The sequence below is a fragment of the Ailuropoda melanoleuca genome, chromosome 4, assembly GCF_002007445.2.
Source record: "Ailuropoda melanoleuca isolate Jingjing chromosome 4, ASM200744v2, whole genome shotgun sequence".
Classification (NCBI taxonomy): Eukaryota; Metazoa; Chordata; class Mammalia; order Carnivora; family Ursidae; genus Ailuropoda; species Ailuropoda melanoleuca.
The window spans coordinates 30,907,433-30,921,540 of record NC_048221.1 but is presented as its reverse complement, the minus strand read 5'-3'; the positions used below and the strand labels follow the sequence as shown (position 1 = coordinate 30,921,540).

Genomic DNA, 14,108 nt, shown 5'->3' with positions numbered 1-14,108 from the left:
AGTGGCTTGTGACGGCTGCTGTCCTTCCAGAGAAAGTGTGCTGAATGCAGACTTGGAGGAAATAAGACGTGCTGGGACTGGGGGCAGGTCCCAGGCAGAGGGCCCAGCACGTACAGAGGATGCCTGGGGTGTTGAGGGACAGCAAGGAGGAGGACCTTGGGGCTGGAGCAAGGATGGGTGAGCAGGGAAGAGGGGAGATGCCGGGACATGTAAGGCCCTGCTGGGCCGGAAGAGGAGTTTGGTTTGCGCTTCCTGCTGGAAGCGAAGCCTGCACTGGGCTTCACACACTGCAGTAAAGGAGGCCTCCCGGGGTTGCCAGGTTCCAAATTTCAAGTCAAAGCAGTTTAAGCCAAGAGGGACTTTATTGGCTCGTGGGAATTCAGAGGGGTGGCCCTTATTTCAGGCACTGCTGGGGGTGTGTGTTCTTGCATAGTGTCATAGGGACTCTCTCTCTTCTCCTGCATCTGTACCACTTTGTATTGCCTTTGTTTCCAGGCATGCTCTCTCCACCCTTCACCGAAGACCATTGGCAGCTCCAGACCTAAGAGTCCCAGGATCTCAGGAGCAAGGCTTTCTCACACTTCCAGTGTCCTTATCGATGCCCTCTCCATGAAAAAAAAAATATTAATTGGCCCGTCTTGCTGACATGCCCTCTCCTGGACTAATCAAGGGCAGGGGAGAGTGGTGTGGGACGCTCTGGTTGGTTGATTTGGGTCATATGCCCCCCCACAGTCAGGGTAAACTTGGCTTCTCTGTAGCCCAGTGGTTCCCAGTGTGGTCCACTCCTCCCTCTCTCCCAGGGATATTTGCCAATGTCGGAAAATACCAATAGGTGAGACGCCCAGTATAGCCCCATGTGAATATAGCTGCACAGGGAGAACTTGTAATGCAGACCCAGGAATGGCCTGGCTCTCAGAGCCTTCCATAAAATCTGCTGATGGATAACGCTATTGTTGAGAACGAATATCAACATTTCCTTTGGTGATCGAGGGAAGGAAAGCAGTGATGGCTTCTGAAATCCTGAGTGCCTTTCTACCTCTGCTCCTTAAGAGTTTTCAGGCCTTGAGCAAGTCATTCAGCTTCTGTTTTCTGGTCAGGAAAACCGGTGGAAAAAGACCCCATCCGACCAAGTGTCAGGGAGGGTTGGATTGAAGCTCCATGTGAAAGCAATTTATAAACTGATACGTTACACGAGTAATGCATGCTAGAGACAGCCTCTTCCCAGAGTGCTTTGCTGCCCATTGTGTTCTCCGGGAGTCTCTGCTTGAGGAAGCGTCCATTATAGTATGGCTGATAGGAACATCCTTGCAGTACGAGACAGCAACCCCCCAAAAGTAGGAGGGATTCAAACCTGGACAATGGGATATTCTGGGGGTGCAACAGAACCGATGAGCTGTAGGGCTCAAAGAAAAGGGCTGTGTAGTCCTCAAGGCATTTACCAGGTAGCTTCTCTCTCTTTGGGGGTTGAGCCTTGCAGTAACAAACGGTTGTGTGGTTTATTGGCAAGTAATAATCTTTCACACTGAGCCTCCATTTGACAAGACTATGACCGGTACTACAGTGAATACAGCCGCATCGTTAATGTATGTATTTTTCTTTATGGAAAGTGGAACGATTGTCAGAGTTTTAAAGGTAGTAAATCCTATTGAGGAAATGTCTGATAAATTTGTATATCAAAGGAGTTTACTTTAAATCACAGTTTTCAATGACAGCTTTGGATAAGGAGTCAAAAAAGAATTTCCTTTAAAGGTTAAATTCTCGGCATATTTTTCAGCTTCCCTTAAGTCCTGTTTCCAGCCAAGGTGGTGTGTGATCATGGTTTCTATGGCATCTACTATTACTGTTTAATTCCGTTTCCTAAGAGGGTCCATCAGGATAAAAGATTTCCTGCATTTTGCAAAAGCAAGTTGTGTGGAGGGTGTCTTTTAAAAAAGGGGTGATACATTATCAAATAAAGGGACACAGTTTTCCAGCTGGATTTTTCTCATTGGCTTTACCTCTCACTCCTTTGATGTGAATGGTGATTGATCTGTGGTTCAAGTCACCACCTGCGTGATAGCTAGAGACGGTGACCTTTTGCTCTACCCATGGCAGGCTTTAATTATTAGCCTGCAACTGACTGAATGTGTGCACGTCCCTGCACCCACATGCTGCTGCGCGTTAATTAACTCTCCCTGGTCCTTTCTGATTGGGAAGTTATTGGGGGAAGAGAGGCAGTTTCCCTTTGGAGTTGACTGGAAGTTTTTTTTCCCTCCTAATTAGTTGCCATTTGCCCATTATTAAATGCTTTCCTTGAAATGAGTGAGGAAGACAGAAGAGGAGTTAGGTGAAGAAGAGTTCTGCCAAGACAGATCATTAGCAAGAAGTTAGTGGGAATGACTCATGAAAATTAACTGATGTTAAGTGAATTATTTCTAATGTGCATTTTAATTTTTATCTGGTGAGATGGTGGGCTGCCTTTTTAAAAAAAGAAGTACTAAGTGCTCAGCTTTCTATTGCACAAATGTTCAGTGAGTAAAGTTTCAGTTACATAAGTTTGTTAGAGGATGGACTTTAAAGTTTTATGGATTGGGGTGCGCAGACCATGGGAGGGCTGTCAGGCTTCCTGACCCATCTGAGGAATGAATGGCTGATTTCTCAGTCCATGACAAGTTGGTGAAAACCAGCCCAGACCCAAAGTCACTTTGATCTCAAAATTATTTTACACACTTATATTTCAGGCCCATTAGAAAATGAAATTCCATGCTGTAATTCCTAATTGAATTAATTTTCTTCATTAAAAATCAATTTGAGTTGTGAGCTCCGTAGTATCCCACACCCAAAGGCCTATCTCTTATCAAAGTCTTTGTATCTCATGATATGGCTAGAGACACTTTGGGAGGAAAACAGTTAATTCTATCCTATGTCATGGTTAGGGCTCAGGTCACTTAAATTATGACCTACAATACTTTAGGCACTCCTTCCTTTGAAATGGTGTCGTATTAAGTTAGGGAAAAAACTTTGTGCCTGGCTCCGAATTGCTGCAAAATTTTGCATAGTTAAACAATGGAAGCAAAAGAATCCACCTACCATTCAGGAGGTTATATATGATGTAAGACAAAAGGATTGCACAATAAAATGTCTTTATCCCTTGAGAATAATAGTCATTTTAGAGTGTTACTCTTTTAAAATCAGAATGCTTAAAGGTAATCTGTAGCCTATAAATACATGGCAAGGTAATATAAATAGGACGGCGCTCCCTCAGAAAGAACCTCACTTCGATCTTCTTGCACATTAAAATGCATGCATAGCAATGGCTGCAATTATTAAACTATATTTTGGGAGCTTTCTGTTCAAATGAGGAAAAAAATATTATATAGATCATTAAAATATATCACCTGATCAGGGCGCCTGGCCTTCTGGAGAAGCCTTCTGTACTGGAAACTGACCAATCAAGAGACCTAGCTTCTAGGTACAACTCTGCTAGCTACAGTGAGCTGGCCTGGTGGCTTTGGACAAGTCGCATGGCCTGTTCTGGTTTCAGGATTTTCATGTGCAAAGTGAGGTGTTCGAATATGTGATCCCAAATATATGAGTTTTGAGAAATGGACTTCAGATTGACCCACGAAGACCTTCCCGTGAATAAGTATTGATAAACCTGGGAATTAACCCTTTGGATAGATCCTGCCCCCTCCTTCTCTGGGATTCCTCCCTATATAGAGGGGGCAGGACAGCCCAGTGAAACCTGAGAACTTGGAGAACCACTTTTTACCAGGGACTTCACTGAAACAGAGGTAGGGGCATAGCATGGGTGAGTAAGCCCTTTGGCGGTGAACTGGATTCAGCTCTAGCTCTCAAGTTTAAGCATCTAATTCAGGGGTCCTCAGTGTGTGATCCCCAGATAGCAGCATTAGCCTTACTATCACAGGGAAACTTGTTAGAAATGCAGATTCTCAGGCTGCACCCATCCCAGACCCACGGACAAGCGGAAAGTCTGGGGTTGGGACCCCCAGGTCTCTCTATAACAAGCCCTCCATGTGATTCGGTTGCACATGAAACTTTAAAACCACTGATATGTCTGAACCCAGACCACCGGACTTATCATGTGGAGAAGCTAGGAGATCAAAACAAAAAGAGAACTTTATTCTAATGTCCAAAGGTGGGGGTGGGGCTGGGGGTTAAGTGGGGGTCACCTGACATGATCTCGAGCTCATTTTTTACGGCGTCACCACGATCCCTGGGATAACATTTTAAAATGACAGCTACGGCAGTGAGGTTTTCCAAGGGAGAGGGGTGTACACAGGAGGGATTTGGTCTTTAGTGATATTCAAGAGAGACCAGACTGACAGGAAAAGTCTCAGTGAACAGTCTTTGAGAAGGGAGAAAGTCATCTTTGCAGAAATACCTGCGTTGTTGGCCCACGGTGAGCACACAGTGATTCACACACCTGGTCCTTTCACCCATGCTTTCTGCTATTGCCTCAAAGCTCTGAGGCCAGATTTGGGTTTCAAACTATAGCACCTTCAGCTACATAATGCGTAGCTTGCCAGTTATACTGGATTTGAAACTCTCTGAGGAATCCTCTGTTGGCCCAAGAGAAGAATCTCCCCCAAGCCTCCCCAGATTCAGTGATTGGCTTGGTTGAAGAAATAGGTTTATCACTGAGTCAAAACTCCTGAATCACTGAGTGTATCCCCCTGAAGTCTACTTGAACACATCTCTCCCCTTCGAGGTTCTCATTTGTCTTTAAGATCTTCTGTTGGTATGAACGCGGAGTCGGATTCCAAGTAGAAGCTGCAGTTGGCACATGGAGCATGGATTTCTGAGTCCTCCGAAGGCTCCAGAAGTAGGAGGAGGGCGGTAGATGAGGCCCACTAGCATTTGTGTAGCCTTGATCACAGAGAAGTCTAATCCATCTTTCCCTAGTTTGTTCCAGATGGAGAAACCCCCAGGGGCGGTTCTGTCCTTCCTCATCGACCCATCCAACCCTTTTACTTGTGGAACTCTTGGAAATACTAGAACTTTTGGCAGATCATTTTAAGGGAATAGAATTGAACTTTTTTTTTTTTTTAAAGCAAGCTTTGGAAAATTGGGGAAAAAAAATCTCCAATGTGATCAATCCAATGAACACACGATTTTTCTTTTAGAAAAATGGGCTTGAAACTATCCTATGCTCCTTACCTCTCCTTACTATTAATTCACTCAATGGATACCACGTGGCTAAATAACCCAATTCTACATCCTTTAGGCAGGATAAACGTTATAGTGTATACCTTTAACTGGAAAATAACTTATACACATTGATCAAAATTTGACAGCCCAATTTTTTTTTTAAAGATTTTATTTATTTATTTGACAGAGAGAGAGACAGCCAGAGAGAGAGGGAACACAAGCNCCTTACTATTAATTCACTCAATGGATACCACGTGGCTAAATAACCCAATTCTACATCCTTTAGGCAGGATATCAGCGTTATAGTGTATACCTTTAACTGCAAAATAACTTATACACATTGATCAAAATTTGACAGCCCAATTTTTTTTTAAAGATTTTATTTATTTATTTGACAGAGAGAGAGACAGCCAGAGAGAGAGGGAACACAAGCAGGGGGAGTGGGAGAGGAAGAAGCAGGCTCCCAGCGGAGGAACCCAAGGCAGGGCTCGATCCCATAACGCCGGGATCATGCCCTGAGCCGAAGGCAGACTGAGCCACCCAGGTGCCCCTGACANCAAGGCGGGGCTCGATCCCATAACGCCGGGATCATGCCCTGAGCCGAAGGCAGACTGAGCCACCCAGGTGCCCCTGACAGCCCAGTTTTTAAGCATGCAGGGTACACTGTTGCATGCTGTGACACTCTGGTTGAGAACCATTGGTCTACTGACAACCCCAATGTAATCGTGTGTGTATTATGTATGCAATTGTATCTTTCTTTTTTGAGCCGTGATCCAGTTGAGTCAAGGACTGTGCCTTATTCTTCCCGTATCCTGGTGACCAAATGAAACCTAGGTCATGCTAAACTGTGGTTTCTTAAAGGAATATATGAATTTACCCATACCCATTCTTTGTCTGCACCCCCCCAACACACACACACCAGGCATTCAGTTTTTTCCCTCTAGGCTTATCACTGTTTTTCCTTTAATTCTCATCACCTAAGCCTAGATCATGCTAAACTGTGGTTTCTTAAAGGAATATATGAATTTACCCATACCCATTCTTTGTCTGCACCCCCCCAACACACACACACCAGGCATTCAGTTTTTTCCCTCTAGGCTTATCACTGTTTTTCCTTTAATTCTCATCACCTAGTGTCCAACAGCAGAAGGTCCAGAACATGTCCCCTAAATCCAGGGTAATTGAATGTCAATTCCAGCCAGGGAGAGCTCCCTTCTAAATATGACTTGATAATTACCCCAGACATTTTCAAGTGAGAGACTAATTACCACATTAGTTACTACATGACTCCCTCCACCAGCTAGCTTATTTTATAACTTCCCTTAAAATGACAAGGCACAAATGAGTATGTAAACTGGAGCATATCGAGATGGTGTTTTTCCACTTGAACTGAGATCCCAGGGTTTCTGGCCGTGGTTACCAAGTGGTGGCCCACACATTTTCGCTGAGCAAAATCAAACAACTTGGGGTATTTTGCCACCGGGGTTGATTTAAGCAGACTATCAGGGCCAAAATACTGTAACTTCAAAAATGCTGGAAGGGTCTCCCTGAGCCACTGCTGTGATTTCATGCAAGTTAACACTTCTTTGTCTCCAGTTTCCTGTTGTCTTTGATTCGTCACCCGGCCAAATGGATGGTGGGTCCTTACCTGAGAGACTCAACCTGTCCCTTTCCATAATTTGACTGCCACAAATTGGAATCCTAGCAATTAGGAGATGAAAAAACATGGAAAGTACAGAAATAATGTACTAGGAGGCTCCAAGATACAGTTTAACGGGGCAGAAATGATCATGGGCATTGGAGCAGTGACCAAAAATGTGTATTCTTGGGGAAGTAGAACAAGTCCTAATTAGAAATAATACCTCCTATTTCTGAGCCTCAGTGCATTTAGCTATGAGATGAGGTGGTTAGACACCTTCTAACATCTGATTTTTCTTAATCACAATAACAGTGGCTGCCATTATCACACTGTTACTATGTCAGGCATTCTGCTAAAGCCTTCATCTGCATTTTCTCCTTTAATCCTCAAAATATAATACTCTCTGTCCCTTTTCAAACCAAAAAGCTCAAGGAGATTGAATACTTCATCCAGGGCTGCAGAGCCAGTAAGTGATAGGCCTGAATATATTCTGACTCAGGCGTGTTTGATGCTGAAATCTGTGCTCTTCACCCCTACTTTCTATGGTCCCCAAAGAGGCAGTTGATAACTTACTGCAAAGTAAGAACTGCTTGTAGACCAGTGGTTCCCAGCAGGGGCATTTTTGTCCTCCAGGGAACATTTGGCCATGTCTGCAGGCATTTCTAGGAAAAGGGGTGCTACTGGCCTCTGGTGGATAGAAGCCAGAGACACTAATAAAACAGTAGGTCCCCACAGCCAAGAATTACATGGCACAGACTGCCCATAATACCAAGGTCAAGAAATCCTGGTCTGAGCCCAGCATAGAATCACCCTCTTCACCATTGTCCCAAGAAGTTAAATAACAAGCGCCCATCCTCAAGGAATGACAGCCCTATGGTTGGAGTTGTGCTCACATGTGCAACCACAGCTGAACCTTCTCGGTGCATCCCTGCACTTATAAGCCACAGACCAATGTTCAAATTTCTGTTCCATCACTCATGTTTCTCATCCACAAATGGAAGTCATCATTCTCTCTCCTGGGATGACTGGGTCATCATAAGAGCTCAATGTCCTTACAACTTTCTCGCATCATTGCCTCCTTTCCGTTTTATAAACCTCTCAGTCTGCCTGTGCTATTACAGCTGGCCAGGTATGTTCTTGGCTCCATGGTTAATGCCAGCAGGAGCCACAGACCGCTGTTCATAGACTGGTGCCCGGTGTCTTAGACACAGAGTAGATGGCGTAGGTGAAATGCACCCCAGGAGAAGCAGCTGGGAAGTATTGGTGGCCAGTGCAAGTGCAGGAGTCGGGGAGGGAGAAGTGAAAGAATCCAGGAATCTTGGCTCCCGGCCAAGGCGTTGGCTGAAGTGGACTCCTGGGGTTGGCTAGTTTTATTGTAGAATAAATTGTTGCTCTCTAATGTAAATGGAAAATTAACTGTGTAACCAGTCAAAGAATCTTTGTGATTCTCTGTGAAACATACCACCCAGAAAAGTTAAAGATTTATGTATTTGCTTTCAAGAGACATTTTCTGGAAGAGACCTGGTGGGAAAAGGGTACAAGTGGAAGAAAGACAGAGGTGGTTTGGTGGGGGAATTTCCTTCCTGGAAAAAGGAAGAAAAAAGAGAAGAAAGGCGTAGTTCAAAATGCTGTGTTTGCTTCATGTAATTTAAAATGCAGGGTTCCAGCTAGACTGCTAAAAAGGTGACATTAAATATGCCTTTTTCCTTCTTTAAAAAAAAAAAAGATGATAATCATTACACCTACATTATTTATTTGTTTGGGTCAGTGTGAAATGCAAAGAGGAGGAAAGAAAACTGGAAGGCTCCCGGTAAGACCTCTGATCCCTTGAGCCGCTTGTAGAGAAGAGAAGATGATCAGAAGTCACACCTGGCATCCTGAGTTTTCCAAAGAACCCTCCAGCTGATCTGAGCAAAGTCACACACAGGCAGGGATTTCTCCATGGTGTCTCATGCACAGGGCGTGAGGTGGATAACGACAGGACCAGTGCACTGGCAGAGCACCCATTTTGATGTAAGAATTGTTTAGATACCTGATATAGGAAAAAACAAAACAAAACAAAGCCCTTTCCTCTGCTTGGCCAGTCCTGCAGGCATACTGTGCGCTGCTGTCCGAGACTGTCCAGCTGGCTTGTTCTCATAGCGACCTTGAAAGGGATAGCTTCTGCATTTAGACACACCAGGAAGCCATGCCTCTGAGAGGGTCAGACTCAGGTTCAAGAGACAGCGTCAAGGATAGCGTAAGGGCTGGAGCTCACATCCTTGGATTCAAAACCAGGCTTCATGCTACTCTGGTATTAAAGCCCGTTAGAGATAACTGAGATATCTCCATAGCGTAAACATACTGAAAGCTGGTGAATGTTAAAATATACATATGTACACACACACACACACACACACACACCTATACATATGCATGTACACACATACACGTACAAATGCACATTTATGTCAGTGTAAGTAGATAAATGAGACAATGCGCAGGATAGTAATGGGAACTGACTCTCTGCTCTGGTGTCTGGGAGAAAAGAGGTGGGGACTGTGGAAAACCAAAGAGTGTCCCCAGCCTAAATAAGGCTGCCCCGTTCAGCTGGTGCACCTAATCAGTGTGTCTCGGGAACTTGAGCTCAGAATGGCCAGATCTTCTGAGGCTTTTTCTTATCTTTTTTGTTAAGAGAAGCTGTTGTACAGATGTAGGGTAGGCAAACCACACACCCTGCAGCCCGGATTCGGCCAGCACCTGTTTCAAGATTTCCTGAACTAAGCCCCCCCACTTGTTTACAGACAGGAGCAGGGCTGAGGAGCTGTGTCAGAAAATGCATCGCCTCCCGAGCCGAACGTCTATACTGTTAGGCTCCTTGCAGTGTCCCTACCTCTGAGGTAGGCCCAACAAGACAGAAGTGGGCTGAACTCCACCGCCAGCTGACCATCCTGGACCCCTCTGAGGTCATCCTGTCTCACCCCTTCTTCCTCTTGTTGGCTTTCAACAGCAGGTGCTGGGGATTAGTTAGAGCCCCATTTCCACAGTTCACCATGCATGCAGATCCCCCGAATGGCTCCCCCTCTGATTCGGTGGGGCCAGGTAGGGCCTGAGAACATGTGTGTTGAGCAGTTTCCCTGGTGATGCTGAGGTTGCAATCCAGGATTCCACTTTGGGAAGTTAAGGCTTAGATATGCCGCTTTTTTGGTTTTGGTTTTGGTTTGTTTTTTTTTTTTAGAGGGATGGGAGTGTCTCAAAGCCCTGGGCTTATCACGTGGGTGACTAAGTTGGTGAAGGCAGAAGGATGAATTCTGTAGAACCCCTAGGATAGACTCACTGAGGCATTGCAGGGCCCATAGGAGAATTCTATGAATCCTCCTAGTCCTACAGAGTTGCTGCATTTACTCAATTTGAAGAACATCTCTTTATTCAAATGAAAGAGCATCGCACTGACCCAGATCTATCCTAGACCACCTCCATAGCCCACAACGCGGCTCTAGCCATGTGTCGAGTAGTCAGTCTTTCCCACATTGCTGTTGCCATGAAGAGGGGCTATAGCTGGCTGACCCTGCATTCATGACAGGCGCAAAGAACTTGTCTCTTACTCCTGGAGTAAGATCTCTTATGTCAAGATCAACCCAAACCTGGGATGGAATGGGATGGAATGGGAAGAACAGACTCAGCAAGCTAAATGAAAATTTTAAGGAACAGCCATGAATAGAAGGCAAAGGAAATAGAGTCCGAAATTGAAGGAATGCATGTAGTTCATAGCTATTTTGATTTCTCTGAGCCTCACTTTCTTCATCTGTAACTCAGTTTCCTTACACTATTGGTATAAACTTGAAGCTTGTCTGGAGGGTTATACTAGAAGTTGTGTATGTCGTAAATGTCACGTATAAATTTGGCTTATAAATCTCTCCACGTATGGCCCTATGGCTAGATATTCCTGATAGCAGTCATCTTAGAGATCCCAAAAGACTGGGCCTTTATAAGGTCTGTGGGTAGCACCTGGGGGTTCTGATTTGGCTCTGCCAAAGGGTCCCTCCAAGAAGCATTCCTGTTTTTTTCTGGGCAGCTGACTCCAGCCGCTGGCTGCCTCAAAGCTTCTTCCATTCCTGGTGTTTCTGGTGGCCAGTTCTGTGGCTCCTCTCCTCCCAGCTAGCTGAACACTCTTTGTGTATCTTCTTGTTGGCTGGGCTCCGAACAGCCCTTCTTTGCACGGCCTCCCCAGCTATGCTGAGTTGAGCAGTAAAGGCTCTGCTGGCTTCAGCCCCCAGCAGGGCTCTGCGTGTGCCATTTACGGGGCGAGCGATGTGGCTCCTGCTGGATGAGTGAGGCCGCTGCCATGGAGAAGGGGTGCTAAATAATTCAGCACAGCAGCCTGCTCTGATATCCATCCGGGCCTGTCCCCTGGCGACCCTGAGGATGCCCCAGCAGGGCTCCTCCTCGCTATGCTGCGGCGTCAGGGGGAGCGGGCGAATCAACAAGGCAGCCTGAACCGCCCCCCCCCGGGGGGGGCTGTCAAGGGCTCTGCGGGGCCGCAGCGGCAGGGAAGCTCGCAGCCAGCGCGGACTGATGCTGTGGGCTGCTGGCCGCTCAGGCCAGAGGGCTCCGGTCGCCCTCAGTGTCTAGGGCATGACTGATGGCACGTTTACACTCAGACCTGATAAACATTTTCTAAGAACCTGCTGTGTGCTTGGCAGTTTTATGTGTAGTATCTCCTATAATCCAGAAAGTCCATAAGGCAGAGACTGTTAGGAAAGGCTGAGAGAAGAAAAGTGACTTGTCGCAGTTCACACAGCTAATAAGGGGCAGAGTTGGGATTTGCCCTTGGATACATCTTGCCTGACAGACCCCTGTCTCTCTCCCCCAGACACTCGCTGTCTCAGTGGATCAGACTCTCACACATTAGGGCAAACACTACCAGCTGCTCTATAGGGAAGCACATGACAGTGTGTAACTGAACTTCCACTATTCATTTTGACTGGCGTTTCAGGTTGTGTTACCTGTTTTTTGTAGTTTGGACCTTGCCTTGGCCTGGTTCTCTGCTGAGCAAGATGGTAGCTGAAAGGCAGTGTTGAAAATGGCTGGCCTTGTCCTGGAACTTCCTGCCTGAGGGAAATGAAGGTCTTGAGGGCAGGATTCCTAGGTTCCTGAAGGGGCTCATTTAGTCAGAAGGTTGATAAGTTGGGACAAACAGACTTGGAGGAGTGGAAGGATGGACAGGGACAGAAGCAAACGCTAACAAGGCTTTTTTTGCAGCCCAGCAAGCCAGGAAGACTTACTTCTGCAGTTCTCATAAGGCCATTTTGCACAACGCATCTCATGAACAATCTGTCTGCAGAGCCAGTTTCCCATTGGATGTGCATATCATCCCCATGCAATAAATGGCAGGTCTATGATGACAGTTTAACAGATAATAATAATAGTGTCTAATGCTTACTGAGTGATCTTACTTGCTGCGTCTCGTACTGTGCAGAGTGCTTTGTGAAAATGATTTGGACTCCTACAGCAAGAGGTATTACAGTTATCACCATTACTCACATTTTTCAGAGAAGACTTCTGAAGAACAGAGAGATTAAGCAACTTGCCCAGTGTCACACAGATAGCAAGAGCTGGAGCCCAGAATCAAACACAGATTTCTTTTCCAATTCCAGGGTAGTTTCATTGTAGCAGGACTCTCTTTTAACCAAGATTAATTAGATTCTATTCATAGCTATTTATAGATGCTAAGAAGATTTAAGATTAAAAGGAACAGGCAGAATCCAGCACGGTGGGTTGAGCAATATGTGTACCAGAGCTGCACTTCTCATTCTTTTCTCTCCATCAGTCACCTGCCTGATGACATTCACAGGTGTGACAGTTTCCCAGGGTTGTGATCAGCTTCCAAGAGAATTGCAAAAAAATGTTCTATGGACATAAAGGACTGCAGTTATTAATAATTGTCACAGCCATAAATGGATCATCAGCTGTGGTAGTTTACGATTGGCCACGGCATACATAGCATAGGCCATGGGTCACGGGCACTTTATTCAACCATATTTTTAAAGGGCCTACTGTGTGCTAGGCACTGTTCCAGGTTTCAAGGACAGAGTGCTCAATGAAATAAAAATCCTGCCTACCATCCCTTAGAGCTTACTTTTCAGGCCTCCATAGGGAGATAGAACATATAGCAACATAAGCAAGTAAAATATATAGTGATTTAAGAGTACTAAGTCCTGTGCATCGACTTCTAAAATGAGAGTGTGAGGAGCAAAGCAGACCCTTTAACCAGGGAAATAATCATTTGATTGTGAAAATTATTTTTTTTAAAACAACTATTTAGGGTTTCTGAAAATTGTCCCAAGGGTATGTAGCAAATGCAGAAATACCTATTCAAAAAAAGCTACTNAAATTGTCCCAAGGGTATGTAGCAAATGCAGAAATACCTATTCAAGAAAAGCTACTAAGTCTTGGTAAGAAGAGTGAGCTTATGGCATGTGAGCCATGACCCTCACATCTCCTGCTGCCCCGTATCCACATCACAAATCAGTGTGATGGATACTGTACTCTGGGAGCGTGCAGCCAAGAACATGGGTTTCCTTCTCCATCTAGCTCTCAGTCTAGTGCTGTGATTTCACCCTGGGAGGGGCACTTCAGAGATTGACAACACCCTGCCCCTGCAAAGAAGCACCACCTTAGATCAAACTGTGGAACAATTTGTGCCCCAAGGTATTGTCAAAAACAGTAGAACAATCAGCTAGCAACTAGTGGAGACTAACAGCTAGGTGTGATACCAATAAATATAAATCAGCCAGGTGCTCAGGGAGCCAGTACTCATGCCCTCTGAGTAGCAACATCAGAGGCTGCACCCTGCAGAAGAAAGAGACTTCACCCAGCTTGTCTAGCCAGTCACTAAACAAATAAGCAACAATAACAACAAGCTCCAGAAAAGGGAGGGAAGGGGTTAGTATCTGGAATTGCTGTAATATGTTATCTAAAACGTTCCATTTTCAAAAAAATACCATGAGTCATTCAAAGAAACAGAAAAGTCTGGCCCATACACAGGGAAAAAGTAAGCAAAAGAAACTGCCTATGAAGGTGTCGAAATGTCACATTTATCAGACAAAGACTTTAAAGCAGCGATTATAAATATGTGCAAAGAACTATAGGGAACAATGTCTAGAGAATTAAAGGAAAACAGGACAATCCATCATCAAATAGAGAATATCAATGAAGAGAAATGATTTTTAAAAAATAATTATTTTAAAAAAGGGAAATTTTGGAGTTGAAAAGTATAATTGAAATGAAAAATTTGCTAGAGAGGCCCAACAGCAGATTTAATCTGGAGGAAGAAAGA

At 45.0% G+C, this 14,108-nt stretch overlaps 1 protein-coding gene across 7 annotated transcripts in view; it reads left to right on the top strand.

Annotated features, from left to right (window-relative positions):
- The window catches only part of PRICKLE2 (prickle planar cell polarity protein 2), a 314,648-nt gene that overhangs the window by 177,655 nt on the left and 122,885 nt on the right, over positions 1-14,108 (top strand). The window lies entirely within an intron of this gene.